Genomic DNA, 15,707 nt, shown 5'->3' with positions numbered 1-15,707 from the left:
TTCTACTAGTACTTTCACACATATGACTTAAAGGTAGCACTGAAAGCCAAAGAACAAAGTGCTTCCACGTCGAATGTTTCAGCATTTACGAACAAAACAGCATGTGTAGCTGTGCATGCTGTTCAATATATAAGCAAGCACTATTTCCTGAAATATATGTATGCTCCATTTACTGACAGTGACCTGCTTATACCCAATAACTTAGTTTATTTTTCACCATGTGCTTGCATTGAATATTCCACAGGCATTGTAAGTTAAGCTACCAGAATAACAATCAGCTAGTCTAAGGTTACCTAATTGAACAAAATCATTGTAAAATTTGTGACGAAATGTCAGAAGTATTTATTTCATTCAAGAGAAATGGTTACATAATAATGTTTGCACATTTTGAAAGTAAAAAGGAAGATGAGTAAAACCGTACCAATACAAAGACATAAGCACAGAATAATGGCACAGGCTTGTTCAATTAAATTTTAAGCAGAACAGTTTCTTTAAATAACCTCACTACGAACTATCACATGTTTTCATTCGAAAAGCACTGCATCTTATTATAAAGCACAAAAATAACCGGTCACATAAGTAAGAACAAGTCTGAGTGTGTCTTTAACACAAGGATAAAAAGTTGGGCGAGTTGGTACAGTAACATGATCTTGGATTGTAGCGCGAAGTGACACGGACACAGACTAGAAGCAGACGGGATGAGCACTAACTCTCAGCTAAATTTTTATTGAAACGACGAACACACACACACACACACACACACACACACACACACACACACACACATATATATATATATATATATATATATATATATATATATATATATAGGTGACTGCAAAAAACCGCAGCACATCATGACTATTGAATACATAGTAGTAACATGAAGACGACAAACAAAAGCTATCAGCCATCAACTGCATGGCAAATCTGAGTGCAAGCTATTCTCTTATCAAGTATACCTGTAGGCATTGCGACCAATGTGCTCCCAAGATGTACGAGGCATTAGTCCTTGCAGAGTTGTAAGGACATGGCAATCCTAGGATGATTATGTTCTTGAGGCTTTCTTTCCCCGCTTTCCATCTTTTGAAACGTGAACACTTTAGTCATGAAACCAAAATGCTACAACTGGCGTGTGATAAGTTTTGCATCTTATTTCCTAGCAGCTCATTGAAACGAGCCACGATGACAAATTTAAATGCTGTTACCTCATCAGACATTCAAATTTCTTATAAACACAAACAAAACCAGATAGGCATTAGAGTGAGCATCACTTAAATACATTACACTGGTTTAAAGTTATTGCACCACTTTGTGCCAGGTAAAAACGTTAGAAACACAAAAAATGTTAAGATTCTACGGCCAACCGTGAAAACTAAATAAAAAAATCATTAAGCTTTCTTAAACGGGTACAGGAGCTTTACAACTGGCCGTCTTGGTGATGGACACGCAGATAGATGAGCAGCCATTCCACTGAGACGAGAATGTTGAGGGCTTCGCATGGAAGTCTGTGAGACACTGCAGAGTAGTTCTTGGTCCACGTGAAGGAGGTTGCTTGCATACACGTCTGGGCCACCATACTGAATGCATGGTGTTACCGGAACCTTTTCCCCCTGCATTGTGGTAAAAAAGCATGGTTAAGTTTATACGATATTTAATATGCAAAAAAAGAGGTGAGGCATGCAGACAGGACACGAGAGTAGAGAAGTGAACACGAACGCGAAAAACATGAAAAATTTCATTAAATTGTTTTATTAGATAAAATTTTTTATACTATGTGTCATTCATTATGAGGGTTCATAACCGCAACACATTTAATATATAGGCAGGTAGAATTATCGGTTTGGTCAGTTTGTACAAGCTCGTTTGAGGCAAGAAATCGAGTTTCACAAACACAACCTCAACATTCTTGATTGAAAAAGGAACACCTCACATGACACATGACATGCAGTCCTGTGAGTGGGAATTGCACAGTTCAAGAAAAACAAATTAAAACTCACAGACCGATTCTGAAAAAGGAATAAGCACCTGCTACTGCAAAAAGCGAATTAATTGATAGGTTTTAGTAGCACAAGGGCATCTTTGGCCAATGAGCGCCAAGTCTATACTGCAAAAGATAAACTTAGTGCAGCTTTACAAAGCAAATATATAAAGATGACTAATGCCTCTCTGCACTACAGTTGCTTTGCTCTAGCGTGAAGTCGTCTTAATGCATGCACACGTACATACACATGCTACATCCAAGTGTAACAGCTGCAGAATTAAAATTCGGCAGCAACAAAGTCGCAACCTTTAACTACTGATCTCAAGCTGTACTAGTGACTGGAGGTAGTACCAATATCGCCAATGACGAGTTGCACTCTTTCTGCCCGATGTTATGCTGCTCTTATGTCAAAGATGAGTTACAGTCGGCATTGAGGGAAAGCTGCCCTCAAGAGCAGCTCTTTTTGTGTTATTTCTAACCAGAGACCAATGAATTAATATATTTTTAGAATGAGAACGACACCGAAAAATTGAGTACGTAAAAAATTTGGTACATTTTCCGGAATTAACTTGGGGGTTAACGGCTAAAGCGGCAATCCAGTCACTAGAACAAGTTTCGACATGTTTGCTACCAGTGAATGCTAGAAAATATGTTGGCATTCTGTAGTTTTGTCCAACAATGCAAAAGGGATTCTTAATAACTGAGGAAATAAATGGAAAAGTATCACGGAGTATATTTCGTGAATGTAATGCAGAATCACTCAACTTCTGTTACTATATAATCTCCACTTGATTAACCTGCACTTTCTGAACTAGTTCAGGAGGTGCTGCATTTCACTACTCATTCCACCAGTTCAATGTGGCAGCAACTGCACGTTGTGATTTGTTTTACTTAGTGCAGGCTTTGTACAGGGCGAGTTCACAGCATTCCCTGCACTTGGCCGAAAGGTAGTGCATGTTTACGCAGCAGGTGTGGTGCCGCTTCTGCACGAGCGAGGCGCAGAAATCAGTTTCATACAATAATTACTAGAGGGAACTCTGACGTTAGTGTCCACAGGAGATCAAACAAGAACGGCTGTACCAGCATGGAAATTATGGGAAGTACATGGATTTGCCTAAACTTCGTCTGTTTGGCTTCAAACGGCTTTGTGACTTTGTAAACTAGTCATTTTCAACAATATACTGTGTAATAAATAAATAAACATTAAAATCGTCCGACGACAGGATTCAAACACAGGAACTCTAGAACAGAAGTCTGATATTGAAACCATTAAGCCACGGAGGCATGTAACGACAAGCGAGTGCAACGCCCTGATGAATTTATCGCGGGCATACCAGTGCCTTGAGACGCTTGGCGCCCTTCGATCTGGCTACCTGGACAAGCTCAATCGTTGCAATTAATAGCAATTGTGCGTGTTGGCGCCGTCTTCTGCACTTCGAAGAGTATAGACTGCGCTGAAATTTACGAGAATAAGGTTTATATAGCGTATAATATACGAAACCACAAGAACGTCTGAATTCACAAGCACGAATATCAGACAAATCCATGTGCTTCCCATCATTCCCATGGTGGTACGACTGCAGCGCCAGAGTTCCCTCTAGTAATTACTGTAAGAAACTCTATAGCAGAAAAAACCGAAGTGCCTCGCATTTTGTTCTGGAGTAATAAACTAAGTTTTGCTAGTCCCATAAATCTTACTGGTCATTAATTCCAAGTTTTAGTGCAGTCACATGTCTAGTAGGCAATTGTGGTATTTTGCATAAACATTGCAATGCCAACTGTGATGCATGTTCACTCTGGTAAATTGTTTATGATCGAGTAGCATAGACTACTGAAGCAATCTCTGGAAGGCAAGTGAAGTAATTTTCTTATTAGCAGCCTTTAAACAGCATTCGAGCATATGACACATGCACCTCAGATATGCAGATATTTCCTTGACTCAGCAAGAAGCGATGCTTCATGTTCCACGAGGCTACTTCTATCAAAGCAGTATTGGTGCTCTCTAAAAACAATGCCAATGCAGATGATCCAAATATTTTTCAGGGGCAACAGTTATGCCTGAAATCATGCTAGATTAGTTTTTTTAAACACATGCTCAGACCATGTTAGAAGTGCTTCTTAATATCCTCCTATTTATTAGACTCGTCATATATCTGTACACAAAGGCTACTAATTAGGCCCCATGCTATATCATATTAACAAAAACTTCACTTAGTAATACACATGCTATAAGATTTGAGACCACATTGAGATGCTGAACAAGGTGAATTCATTATTTTTAAAATGAAGCTCCTGTTCTTCCAAACGAGAAGAAAGGATACTGAGGGTCAAATTTTTTCTGGATCACAGCTGGAAGATGCCAGGGAAGGCACGTGGAAACTTATTTGTAATTTTTTATTTAAATCTAGAAATGATAAAGCGAAATGAAAATGGTAAAAAAAACAACCAGGCATGGGGGAGAACGAACCTACAGCCTTTGCATTAGGCATGCGATGCACTAACCACTGTGTCACCGAGGCAGCATTCAACCGTCCACAATGGCCCCTCAGATTGTCGACGCTCGAACACGGCCGTAGTACCACAGTGGTTAGTATATCACATGCGTAATGTGAAGGTTATGGGTCCGTTCCCCACCCACAGGTGGATATCTCTTAATCCACTTTAACTTACCTAGAATTCATCATTTCTATACTTCATATAAAAAACTTAAAACATGTTGCTGTAGGCTTTCCTTGGCCTCATTATCTGCTGGCTTCTTCCAGTTCTGTTACTTCCAACACTTATACATATTCTAATCTGGTAAGTAAACAGTTCTGCATGATGCTGGAATGCAATATAAAACATTATTGCAGGGCCGTGTTATGTAGAATGCCTTACATTGCCCAGGCAAGGTGTATTTATGTCAATCTGAAAAAAAAAACAATTCCCACTCTAGGCACAAATACTGTGTACTGCTGTGTGCAACATGATTTAATGAAAACAATTTGTTCAGAAATAAAGCCACCAAACAACGAGGAAATATGAAAACTAGATGAAAATTTGGGCAGTTGCATGTTAAAAATTTAGCACAGCAACAGATGAAGACATAATGAAGGAAGCGCGTGGATGGTTTATTTTGGACACACGAGGCAATATACTTGAAAGATGCATATGAGCTTACACGTGGAGAAATATTTTTTATGTAGCAGCTAAACTACGAACAGGCCTAGAACACAGTGATACAAGGTGTCGAGCAGGTAAATCTTATCATGCCCCTAAGTCAAAGAAACATGGCTGTTTCTCATGATTCGCTACACATGGCTGGCTCACACAACTTAGCCACTTCTATATATGCCTTGTAATTACCAGGTGGTCTGTATGACATGTGCAAGCTTTAAATATGTACAAGTGCCACATAGGTGCACAGCACCAAGGTAATGTCGTTTGCCATCGTTTTAAGGAAGTGAAACCAATTCTTGCATTTTTCCTAATTAGGTAATTAGTTAAAACGATTACTTAACTGCTCAAATATTATATTCAAAGCAAGTGTCAGTGCGAAAATTGTAGAGCATCCTGAAAAATTCCCAATCCAGCTTTCTACTGCTCAATAGGTGCAACAAATTTTTCTTTCAAGCTTGAAAGAAGCCAGTGAACACATGCAAGAAGTGCCGTGCAAATAACCGCTCGTGCACCTGAACAACATTTGGCTCCTCCTTTCATGCTTGAAAAAAAACTTTTTGAAACGAATATTTTAGAAATTGATTAATTATTATTGACTATGTTTTAGGCAAAATGCATGAAATAGTGTGACTGCCACCACCATTTTCGGCGACATGAATTGACTCCATTTTCATGTCCAAATCCAGCTATACATGGTGCGTGTTTTGAGCTGGTTCTCTAATTTAGGCTGGTTTTGACTAATTGAAGCTTCGCACTTTAATAATGGAGTCAGGTTAAAAAGAAATTGGTACATAAACGGTCGCTGTCAGTACTCCATACTCCTTTAACTTAGTGCAAAGTGCTTGTGAGCCAAGAAGTTGGTAGTTCTAAGCAGTATTTCTCATTTTGACCTGGTGTTATAGCCCACTTACTATGATGCCATGCTGCTCAGTCATACTGGTCCCAGCTTCAATCTAGGCCATGGCAGCTGCCCTCCAATGAGGGTAAAATGCAATAACGCTTATGCACTTAGATTCAGGTGTACATTAAAGAAGGCCAGGTTCCCAAAACTTCAGGTTGTGACTTTGTAATATAAAAGCCCATAATTTAGTTTTAAAATCTAAAGGTGCTTTATTATGAGCAGGGGCATCATCTTGAGCTTTTACTGCACTGCCATGGCACCAAGAAGCTCCAAGTAAATAAAAACAATTTCTTAGACAATGTACATATCTTGCAAACATTTACAAACACTTCTCTGCATGCACCTCTGTTGCTGTTATATTTAGATCCGTATGCCAAGGCGGGTTATGATGTTAGAACATGTTTCAAACTTGTTTTTTTTACCGCTTTAAAGTTGTTGGTTACTTTGCATGTCATTGTGTCGAACGCACATTTCACTGCATCTATTTCTTCAGAAAGCGCACTCCTCTTTATTTATTTGTGCATGCAAAAAGGGTTCAGAAGAACTGCTTTCTGAAGGTCTGTATAACAACAAAAAACAATTCTATGTAGGCTGCACAAAGATCAAGGATTGGTTAGTAAATATGTTATTTAGTTCTTAAAAAAAGAGGCAGCTGTCAGTATTCTGTTCCAAAGTAAAAATTGCCCCTACCTGGCTCTGCTTCAGTTTCCGATGTTGATGGTCCATTCGGGGGCACTCAACTGATCGGCTGCACTTTGGCGATGTCGGGTGTGCTGTCACCAGACCCAAGGTCGATCGACATCCTCACCAAACGTCGAGTCCAAACGCTATAAAAGAAATATCTCATCATTTTGCTATCAGTTTTGTCATCTTGCGTGTTTCACACACGGCCGTCAGTGGAATATTTCGTCACTTGGATACTGAAAGAAATTCAAGCATTTTCTGGCAGCCAAGCTGATGATGATGATGTGTGGTGTTTTATGGCGCAAGGGCCAGGTTTGGCCAAAGAGCGCCACGACAAGTAGTAATGTTGACGATGTATTATGGAAGATGTACCTTGGCTGTAAACTGGCCTAAAAATTGTCGCTGTAAAGTGCGTAAAATCTACGTGCTATAAAATTATGGCGATGACTAATCACGAATACTATGAACATTAAAATCCATCGTGGAAGAATGATGCAAAATAGAAAATATATAGGATGGTAAAATTACTTGGAGCACTGCTGCCTCGCCAGAGCCCTTGAAACACAAGGGCCTAGAGGCATGTGCTATAAGAAAGAGCTATCACAGCGGCATCCTCTGAAGAGAGGACGGCAGCCAAGCTGAATACACAGTAAATGGAGAACATTAAAGAGCAAATGCAGTTGTGACATTAGATTGATCAAGTACAGCAGAAATGGAAAATAAATCAGTGAGACTGTGTCTGTTGGCTTTGAATGCAAGAAATGTAAAAACAGGAACTTGCAGCCACGCCACTTTGAATTTCCCGCGTTTGCTACACCTCACAAGTTTGGCATCGTCCGGTACTCGGGGATAGTAACCGCTTAAAATCAAGATGAACGAGCGTCGGCATAAATTAACAGGATACTTAACCGGGCAATATTGGCGCATAAAACAACTCACGTAGCGAAGCTACTGTCAATTACCCGATGACGCATCTGCGGGCAGTGCGGTTTGGGCGAATTCAAAAAGGAATGAGAGTTTCACTTGTTTCACGCCTACTAAGCTAAGACAGAATTTGAGCTTCTTACTAAACTATACTGGATATTTACGCTCCGAATAAAACGCTTGAAATTTTGTTACGTTACATTGCGTACGTATGAAAGTGAGGAAATTGCTTTTATTCTATTCTGCCAAGGCGGCATGTAGCAGCTACCACTCTCATGCAACAAAAGCATGAAAGTGGTACTCGTGACACCGTAAACAAACATATACAGCGCCAACGTTACGCCCCTTGGAGTTGGAACTAAGCACGATCAAGCCATTTTTCTAGCCTTCATAACGCCATGAACACGACCAAACATCGAGCGAAACAACTCTCTGCTCTCGAAAATTATTACCGCTTCCATTTATATACCTATCGCTGCCACAAGCAAAAGTCAATGGGCTAGCTGTCCACAAGCCGCAGATTAGACTAACAGCAACATATTACGGTAACGTAAAACAATTTCCACGCTAACTTAGCAGCCGCGGTGTGCTCTAAGTGCCAAAGTTCTCGTTTGCCGCTCGAAATTCACACCATGATGACGGGCACTGCATCTTTCACATGAAATAGTGCACGCTTTGCTCCGGAGCTCAATAGGGGGGCGAAACGCATTTGCACGTACCTGAAATCCGCATGCCGGAAACCCGTCGACGCTTCCGAGAACGGGGCGCACAGCACCCGTACAGCACCCACGGCGGCTTACAGCCGTACGGCGGCACAGCACCCGTACGGCGGCTTGACTTGGACGTGAGGCACTTCTATCAAACGTTTCACATGCGACATGTTTCACACCGATTGCGCGAACACCAGAAAATGACGCAGGCCGCATTGCGACGCCGAGCAGACGTGCATCCACCGATGAGCAGTGTGCGCGGATTGCAGAGAACAAAACCATACAATACGTTAGGCGCGAGAAGATGGCGGCTCTCGTTGCGGAGACGAAGCGGACGAAGCAATGACGCACGAATGAATGTTGCCAACTGTTGGTTCCGCGTTATGCTGGCGGTGGTGGCTTTAGTGGCGTGTGTTGCGGCTGTCTAATTTTTTATTTCTTTTCCCCAAACAGTATAGCTAAGATCAGTTATTTGTTTGAATTTTTAACTGTGTCGTTTGGCATTATCTTTGTCTTTTTATGCTATTAAGCGGCCAATTATGGCCTCCCAGGTTCGCGCGCAAATCCCAGAGGTCATAAGACAACTCGTTAGAAAATGCCGTTCTTGACGTTAACGTTTCATCATCGTTTCTTCAACTGAGATAGGTAGTGTCCCTTTTCCCGGGGTTGGAAGGGGGCGATCAAGACGGCATCGCTCAGCGGGGGGCGGGGGAGTGGATTGGTGTTGGTTCTTATCGCGAAATTCGCGAACCCTGCGATTTTTTTATAACGTAAGCATTTCTATACTTATCCAACAAGAAAAACCATCCGTCCGTCAGTCCGTACCGCACGATATCTTTCAAAATAGAACCCGCAGCAGCGAGTGAATTCACCTTCGTGCTAGCTCTCGCTTCAACGCGACCGAAGCGGCGAGAACACTGCGCTCACGAAGCTCTCAGCTCATGCCGCACTATGCGCTTTTCGCAGATCACTTTCAAGATAGGTGTACGCGCGGCTGTTTTCAAAGCGAAGTAAACGGTGAGAACACAGCGCGTGAAGTTTTCAGCAGTGGGCACACTCTGTCCACAATGCAGTTCGCTTTCAAGATACGGTTCGCGCGGCCGTGCCACAAGCAGCCGCCGCCGGAGAACGGTTGGTAATGGTTCGACACGGATGAGGAGGGCTAAAGAGCGATAACAGCTCAAAACGAACGGAACGTCACCAGCGCGCCTGGCCCCGCCACCTGCAGTACTTTGCTTGCGCCGCCGACCAGAGCAGCTTGTGTCGCCGCAGCGCTGTCGCTTATACTTGTCGGATCAAGTCTCATAACATTGATAACGACATGGACTGCGTGTAGATGAGGAAGAGTCACAATGCTTACGCACACTTAGACAAATCCGAGAGGAGTTCCTGCGTGATTTTTTTTTTACCGGAAATGTGCAGTCAGCGGTGGGACCCAGAGTTGACAATGCCTGTAAGAGGGGTGCCAAGCTTCTTTTTTTTGTGAGAGTCCTGCCCAGCTCCCAAAGATCTGCTCAAGCTAAGACTTGCTGATGGCTGTATGTGTTTTTTTTTATTGTCGCATGCCCTCGAACCGCCACGAATCCTACAGTGTAATGACATTAGAGCAGTATTCACGTCCAAAGGAAAATGCAGCCGGTAATTGGGCTGCCTAAGGTTCGCGGCCCGGCGGCAGCTGCCCTCCCGTCCCCCGTTTCCGTTGACATGTTAGGGGGAGGGGTCTAGAGCAATCTTACACCCCCCTCCCCACAGTGGCGTAGCCAGAAAAGTTTTTCGTGTGAGAGGGGGGTCCCAATTGACCGTGGAGAAGGGAGGAGCGGGGCCATTGCCATAGCAGCAAAAATTTTACTGTTAGTGAGCGTTACAAGTGCCCGGCATGCCCGAATTGGCTACGCCGCTACTAGCCCCCCCCCCTCCCCCGCAATCGACGCAAATCGAGCTATCAGAACGTGCATGACACGCATGCATGACATAACATGAATGACATGCCGCGAAGCTAGCATGGATGTCGTCACATCATCATCATCAGCAGCTTATTTTGATGTCCATCGCAGGACGAAAGCTTCTCCAGCGATCTCCAATACCCCTGTCTTGTGCTAACTGGTTCCACGTGTCTTCAAGTTTCCCAATTCCATCACGTCCAAATTATTCTCTGCCGTCCTCGACTGTGCTTCCCTTCCCTTAGCACCCATTCTGCAACTCCAATAGACCAGCAGTTCTCTCCCTTACGCATTGCAATGTCTGCCCAGCACGACTTCTTCCTCTTAATGTCAACCAGAATATCAGCTATCCCCGTTCGCTCTCTAATCCATATCGCTGTCTTCCAGTCTATTATCGTCATGCCTAATAATTTTCATTCCATCGCGCGTTGCGCGGTCCTAAACGTCTTCCCAAGCTTCTTTGGTAACTTCCAAGTTTCGGCCCCATACGTTAGTAGCGGTAGAAAGAAATGGTTAACAGTAAGCTCCCTGGTCATGATTTAGTAATGCCTGCCGTAAGCTCTCCAGCTATTTTTTTTATTTTTGTTAACTTCCTTGATCAGAGGCCCCTGCGAGTAATTAACCTCAATAAACGTATTTCTGCGCAGGTTCTAGAGGCTGACTGCCGACCATGACATTCGTTCTCTCGCCAGGCTGCGGAACATTACTTTTCTCTTCTGCATACTAACTCTCAATCAGACTCTTACACTTTCTTCGACAAGGTCCTCAAACGTTTGTTGCAAATAGTCTGCAGCGTTGCTGAGTATGCCAATGTCATCTACAAACCGTAAGTCGGTGAGCTATTTACCGTTAGCCCTCACTCCTAACCATTCCCAGTCTAACTGGTTGCACACCTTTAAGTATTCAGTGATAGCATTGTAGATATTTCGCCATTGAAGCCTTTTGCAGATATCTAGCTATGCAAAGTCTGCGCGTTAGTGTCATCCGTTCGATATCAACATTCGTGGGAAACTTCATTTTTGACCACTATTCGGAGCCAGTGGGCTGCTGCCTAGATGCCCCGATCTAATCATTCCAGCTACCTGATTCAAGCGCAGGTAGCGCGCGTTTCATGTATAGCCAATATCAACGCCTTAACTGGCAGTGTTCATTTATCATATACTGTAAGCTTGTTCACTTACTCCCTTATACTTAGGGTGTAAATTAGAAAGACTGGGGTGTTCCAAGGGTGTTTTCTTGTTGAACACCCTTTTCCGTTAAAAAGGGTGTTTCAAGGGTGTTACAAGGGTGAAAATATGAATACACCCGCATTACACCCATAAGGGTGTGAAAATTTTAAGAGTGCACTCGTCCAACGTTTTCTACCAGTTGTGGTAGTGGACGCCTTCTTGAAGTGGGTGGACGTTCTTCCTCTTACTATATTACTGAGATAGGAACTATATGGACACTTCAGCTGCATTCATGCCGTCACCGTCGACGTCATGTTACGTGTAAACTGCAAGGTCTGAAATCGAAAGTTTGACAGCAGCCCATCTGGCAGGAAAAATATATGTTGAATAAGTGCGAGAGGGCCTTGATAGTATCGACACCTTTTTAAAAGAAAGAGGCATGAGTCTTTCATACGCAAAGACAGCCGTACTTCCTTTCACTAGACGACAGTTCATTAAAAATATATGTTGAATAAGTGCAAGAGGGCCTTGATAGTATCGACACCTTTTTAAAAGAAAGAGGCATGAGTCTTTCATACGCAAAGACAGCCGTACTTCCTTTCACTAGACAACAGTTCATTAATTTCCAACTTAGGCTTAACGGGCAAGCTTTGATGTTTGTGAAAGAGCATAAATTTCTTGGAGTTATTGTTGACCGCCAACTTACATGGGCTTCACACATCCGCGCAATTGAAAAACATACCAATGCAGTAATAAACGTACTTCGGCGACTCGCAGGCACAACGTGGGGGGGATCAGTCTCTTCGCTACTACAAATTCATAACGCACTCTTAAAACAAAAAATTGCTTACTCGGCACCTATTCTCCATGGTTTATCGCAAACTTCTGAGGAACGTCTTCAACGTTTACTAGCAAGGGGACTGCGAGTGTGCCTTGGGGTTCCGCAGGCTTCCTCGAGTTCTTTAGTAATTGCTGAAGCTCGTCACCCCCCATTTCCAGTCATACGAACGGTTGAAACATGCCGACATATTTATCGCATCTTAACCCAACACGAGAAGCATCCATTAAACCTCGCGCTCACCGAAAGAAACAAAAGCAAAATTCACGATGTTGTTCGAGAACATAAAGCACTATTACCAAGATTTGAATTATGCAAAGTGGATGTTAGTTACCCTCCCTGGATGTTAACATACCCTAAAATAGAGTTATCGGTTGACGGGATTATATCTAAGAGAGACATGTTCATAGTAGCCGCACAGCAACTGGCACTCTACCAAATTTACTCATTATATCCCCAGTACATCCACGTCTATACAGATGGTTCGTGTCGTAAAAATTCCTCGACTTCCGCATTCGTCATTCCACATTTAGCGCTAGAGCAAACATTTAAATTATCCCGGGAGACATCTTCCACCATGGCAGAACTATTTGCAATCCTGTGTGCTTTGCGTTTCATAACTTTAGAAAAACATTCGCAAAAATGGGTTATCTTTAGCGATTCGCAAGCCGCTCTCACATTACTACAGAGCAATAAGAAAAATTCTTTGAACACTTCGATATTGTATGAGACGCTCAAAGAACTTACAAAAGCAAGCGCAATGAACCACGTAATTGCATTTCAGTGGATTCCTGGGCACTGCAATATTCCTGGTAATACTGCAGTGGACGCAGCTGCGAATCGAGCGCACAATAACGCAGAGACAACCAATCTTCCCCTATTGCGTAGTGAAGTCCGTCTGATCCTGAGACAGATTTCTTGTCGTCTCAGCAAAACTTCCTGGTTTGACCAGCAAACTAAGAACTCGGAGTTATACTCAATAGACCCATGTATAAACTTATCAATGCCGGAAACTCTAAGAGACAACAGAAAATTTGAAACTTTGGTACACCGGCTGCGTCTTGGTACTGCATTTACGAGACACTTCTTGTACAGAATAAAACGTGTCTCTAGTCCGCAGTGTTCTTGTGGCCATCCAGACGAAGATGTGCATCATCTTCTTCTCGAGTGCTCGAAATACGATACACAAAGAACGGTACTGCAAGCTAATTTGTTTATATTAGACAGAAGACCATTCACCCTAAAAAAGATACTTGGCCCATGGCCAACTGCGGGCCTTCAAAAAAGAGCGCTTCTTGCTCTGAAAAAGTTTTTAGAGGAGACCAACATTTTGGGGAAATATTAAGTATTGGATGATCCGAATACGCTAAATGAGTTACATAAACGTTGTTCGTGGTGCGTAGTTGGTTAATGTGGGGATCGCAACTTTTACGCAATACGTATAATTCTGTCCTGTACTTGGAGTGTATTACAAGTGTTGTGTGTTTTGGCTGTTCAAAACATCGGACTTCATATATGCGTACGTGGACTGAACTCATGCACAGAACTTTGCGACTCACGTACTGTTGGACTGTATATTTTTTATTGATCCGGTGTTCTACTGAGTGTTATATTTAGTGTCGCTATTCTCCCTTTTTGCGCAAATTTGTTTCGTCAGCCAAGTGACAAGGAGTAGCCGGTGCCACCACATAAAGGCGCCAACCTCTCCTAACATTCACTTCAATAAAAAAAAAGTGCGAAAACTGCGTGATTTCAAGGGCTGAACGACTACTACTACAAGTAAGAATATCGGAGTGCAAGGCTAAGGTCCGTATGCTAGAAAACGATACCTTCCACGCCCGTCGCCGACTAAAGTTCCTGCGCCCCGCCGTATTTGCTTCAATACAGCTACACGCTAACTTTCAAGCAAGCGTGAGAACACGAAATAATGACGTCATGCACCGTGCCAAGCTAGAAAGGCAGCGACCATCCTGAAACGGTACGTTCCGAAGTATACCAAGAGAGGCTGTACACGATCTTCCTATTAGCCTGACAAAGCGGAACTCTCGGTCCTATGCCTTCGTCTAAACTTTATCACAGGGTCCACACGAGATACGAAGTAGCTGATTAGTGCTGTTCAAGAGGCTGTAAGCCAAGTCGACGCCACTAGACGTGACGAAGCTCGCACGCGTGTTATTGACGTGCTTTCTTGGCTTCAAAACCCTTCTTCAAACTCGGCGCTGTCACCAGAGGAACATGAGGCTATCGACAAGCTTCGAAGCAATACACACATCGTCATTCTTCCGCTAACAAAGGAAATGCAACTGTCTCATGCTCGCACTGGCCAGTGACGCCAATAACTATACTCGCCTGACGCGTGATCCCACAGGAAAACTGCAAAGGGACTTCCAAAAGCTTCTAGCTGACGTCTTCCATATGGTCCCGCCCCAGCAGAAATCACCACATTACCGACTACTTTGTCACAACGAATAAGCTCCTGCACTTTATGGCCTGCCAACGATACACAAGCAAGGTGTTCCTATGTGCCCCATTGTCGACTACACTAGCTCGACTCTGTACAAGCTTTCCGGTTTCTTACACCTGACCATTTCGCCACTCGTTGGAAAAAGCGACAGTCACGTACGCAATTATGGCGACTTAATTGAAATGTTACGGCACGTTGTTCCTGCTCATGATGACGTCATGGTCTCATTTGATGTTCAGTCACTATTCACAAGCGTTGCAGTAGAACTGGCTGTAAAGGTTTGCACCACTGCCCTCGAAGATGACAGGTCGCTGCACGATAGGTCTCCGATTTACGTTCCAGACCTGTCCCATCTCCTTAGGTTCTGTTTGTCGAATACATACTTCGTCTTCCAACAAAATTTTTACCTACAAACGCATGTACGGCTATGGGTGCATCTATTACAGTTTCTGCTACGAATATGGTCATGGAGGACGTCGAACGTCGGGCGCTTGCATCGTCTGCCTTTTCTCCAAAGCTTTTCCTGGGATATGTAGATGATTGCTCCTGCATAATTCACAAGGACGCTCTCGTTGCCTTCACTGCTCGTCTTAACAGCGTGGAACAGGCGATTCAGTGAACTGTCGAGCAAAAAGTATACAGTTGTCTACAGTTGATGTTATTGTCAAGCGCGGTGACTGTGGCCTTTCTTTCAACGTCTACAGAAAGCCTACAAGTGTGTGTGTGTGTGTGTGTGTGTATGTGTGTATGTGTGTGTGTATGTATGTGTGTATGTGTATGTATGTGTGTATGTGTATGTATGTGTGTATGCGTGTGTGTGTATGTGTGTATGCGTGTATGTGTATGTATGTGTGTATGCGTGTGTGTGTGTATGTGTATGCGTGTGTACGTGTGTATGCGTGTGTGTGTGTACGTGTGTACGCGCGCGCGCGTG

At 43.2% G+C, this 15,707-nt stretch overlaps 1 long non-coding RNA gene across 1 annotated transcript; it reads right to left on the bottom strand.

Annotated features, from left to right (window-relative positions):
* Positions 1-1,136: 1,136 nt before the first annotated feature.
* Positions 1,137-8,662, bottom strand: LOC142570969 (uncharacterized). Its single transcript, XR_012825726.1, has 3 exons — positions 8,372-8,662; positions 6,735-6,964; positions 1,137-1,613 (listed from the first exon to the last, which is right to left on the bottom strand). It is a non-coding gene; the product is annotated as an uncharacterized LOC142570969 (long non-coding RNA).
* Positions 8,663-15,707: the final 7,045 nt, after the last annotated feature.

This window comes from Dermacentor variabilis, chromosome 1 (assembly GCF_050947875.1).
Source record: "Dermacentor variabilis isolate Ectoservices chromosome 1, ASM5094787v1, whole genome shotgun sequence".
In the NCBI taxonomy this organism is placed as follows: Eukaryota; Metazoa; Arthropoda; class Arachnida; order Ixodida; family Ixodidae; genus Dermacentor; species Dermacentor variabilis.
The sequence above is the reverse complement of the archived record's forward strand: the minus strand, read 5'-3'. Positions and strand labels throughout refer to the sequence as shown.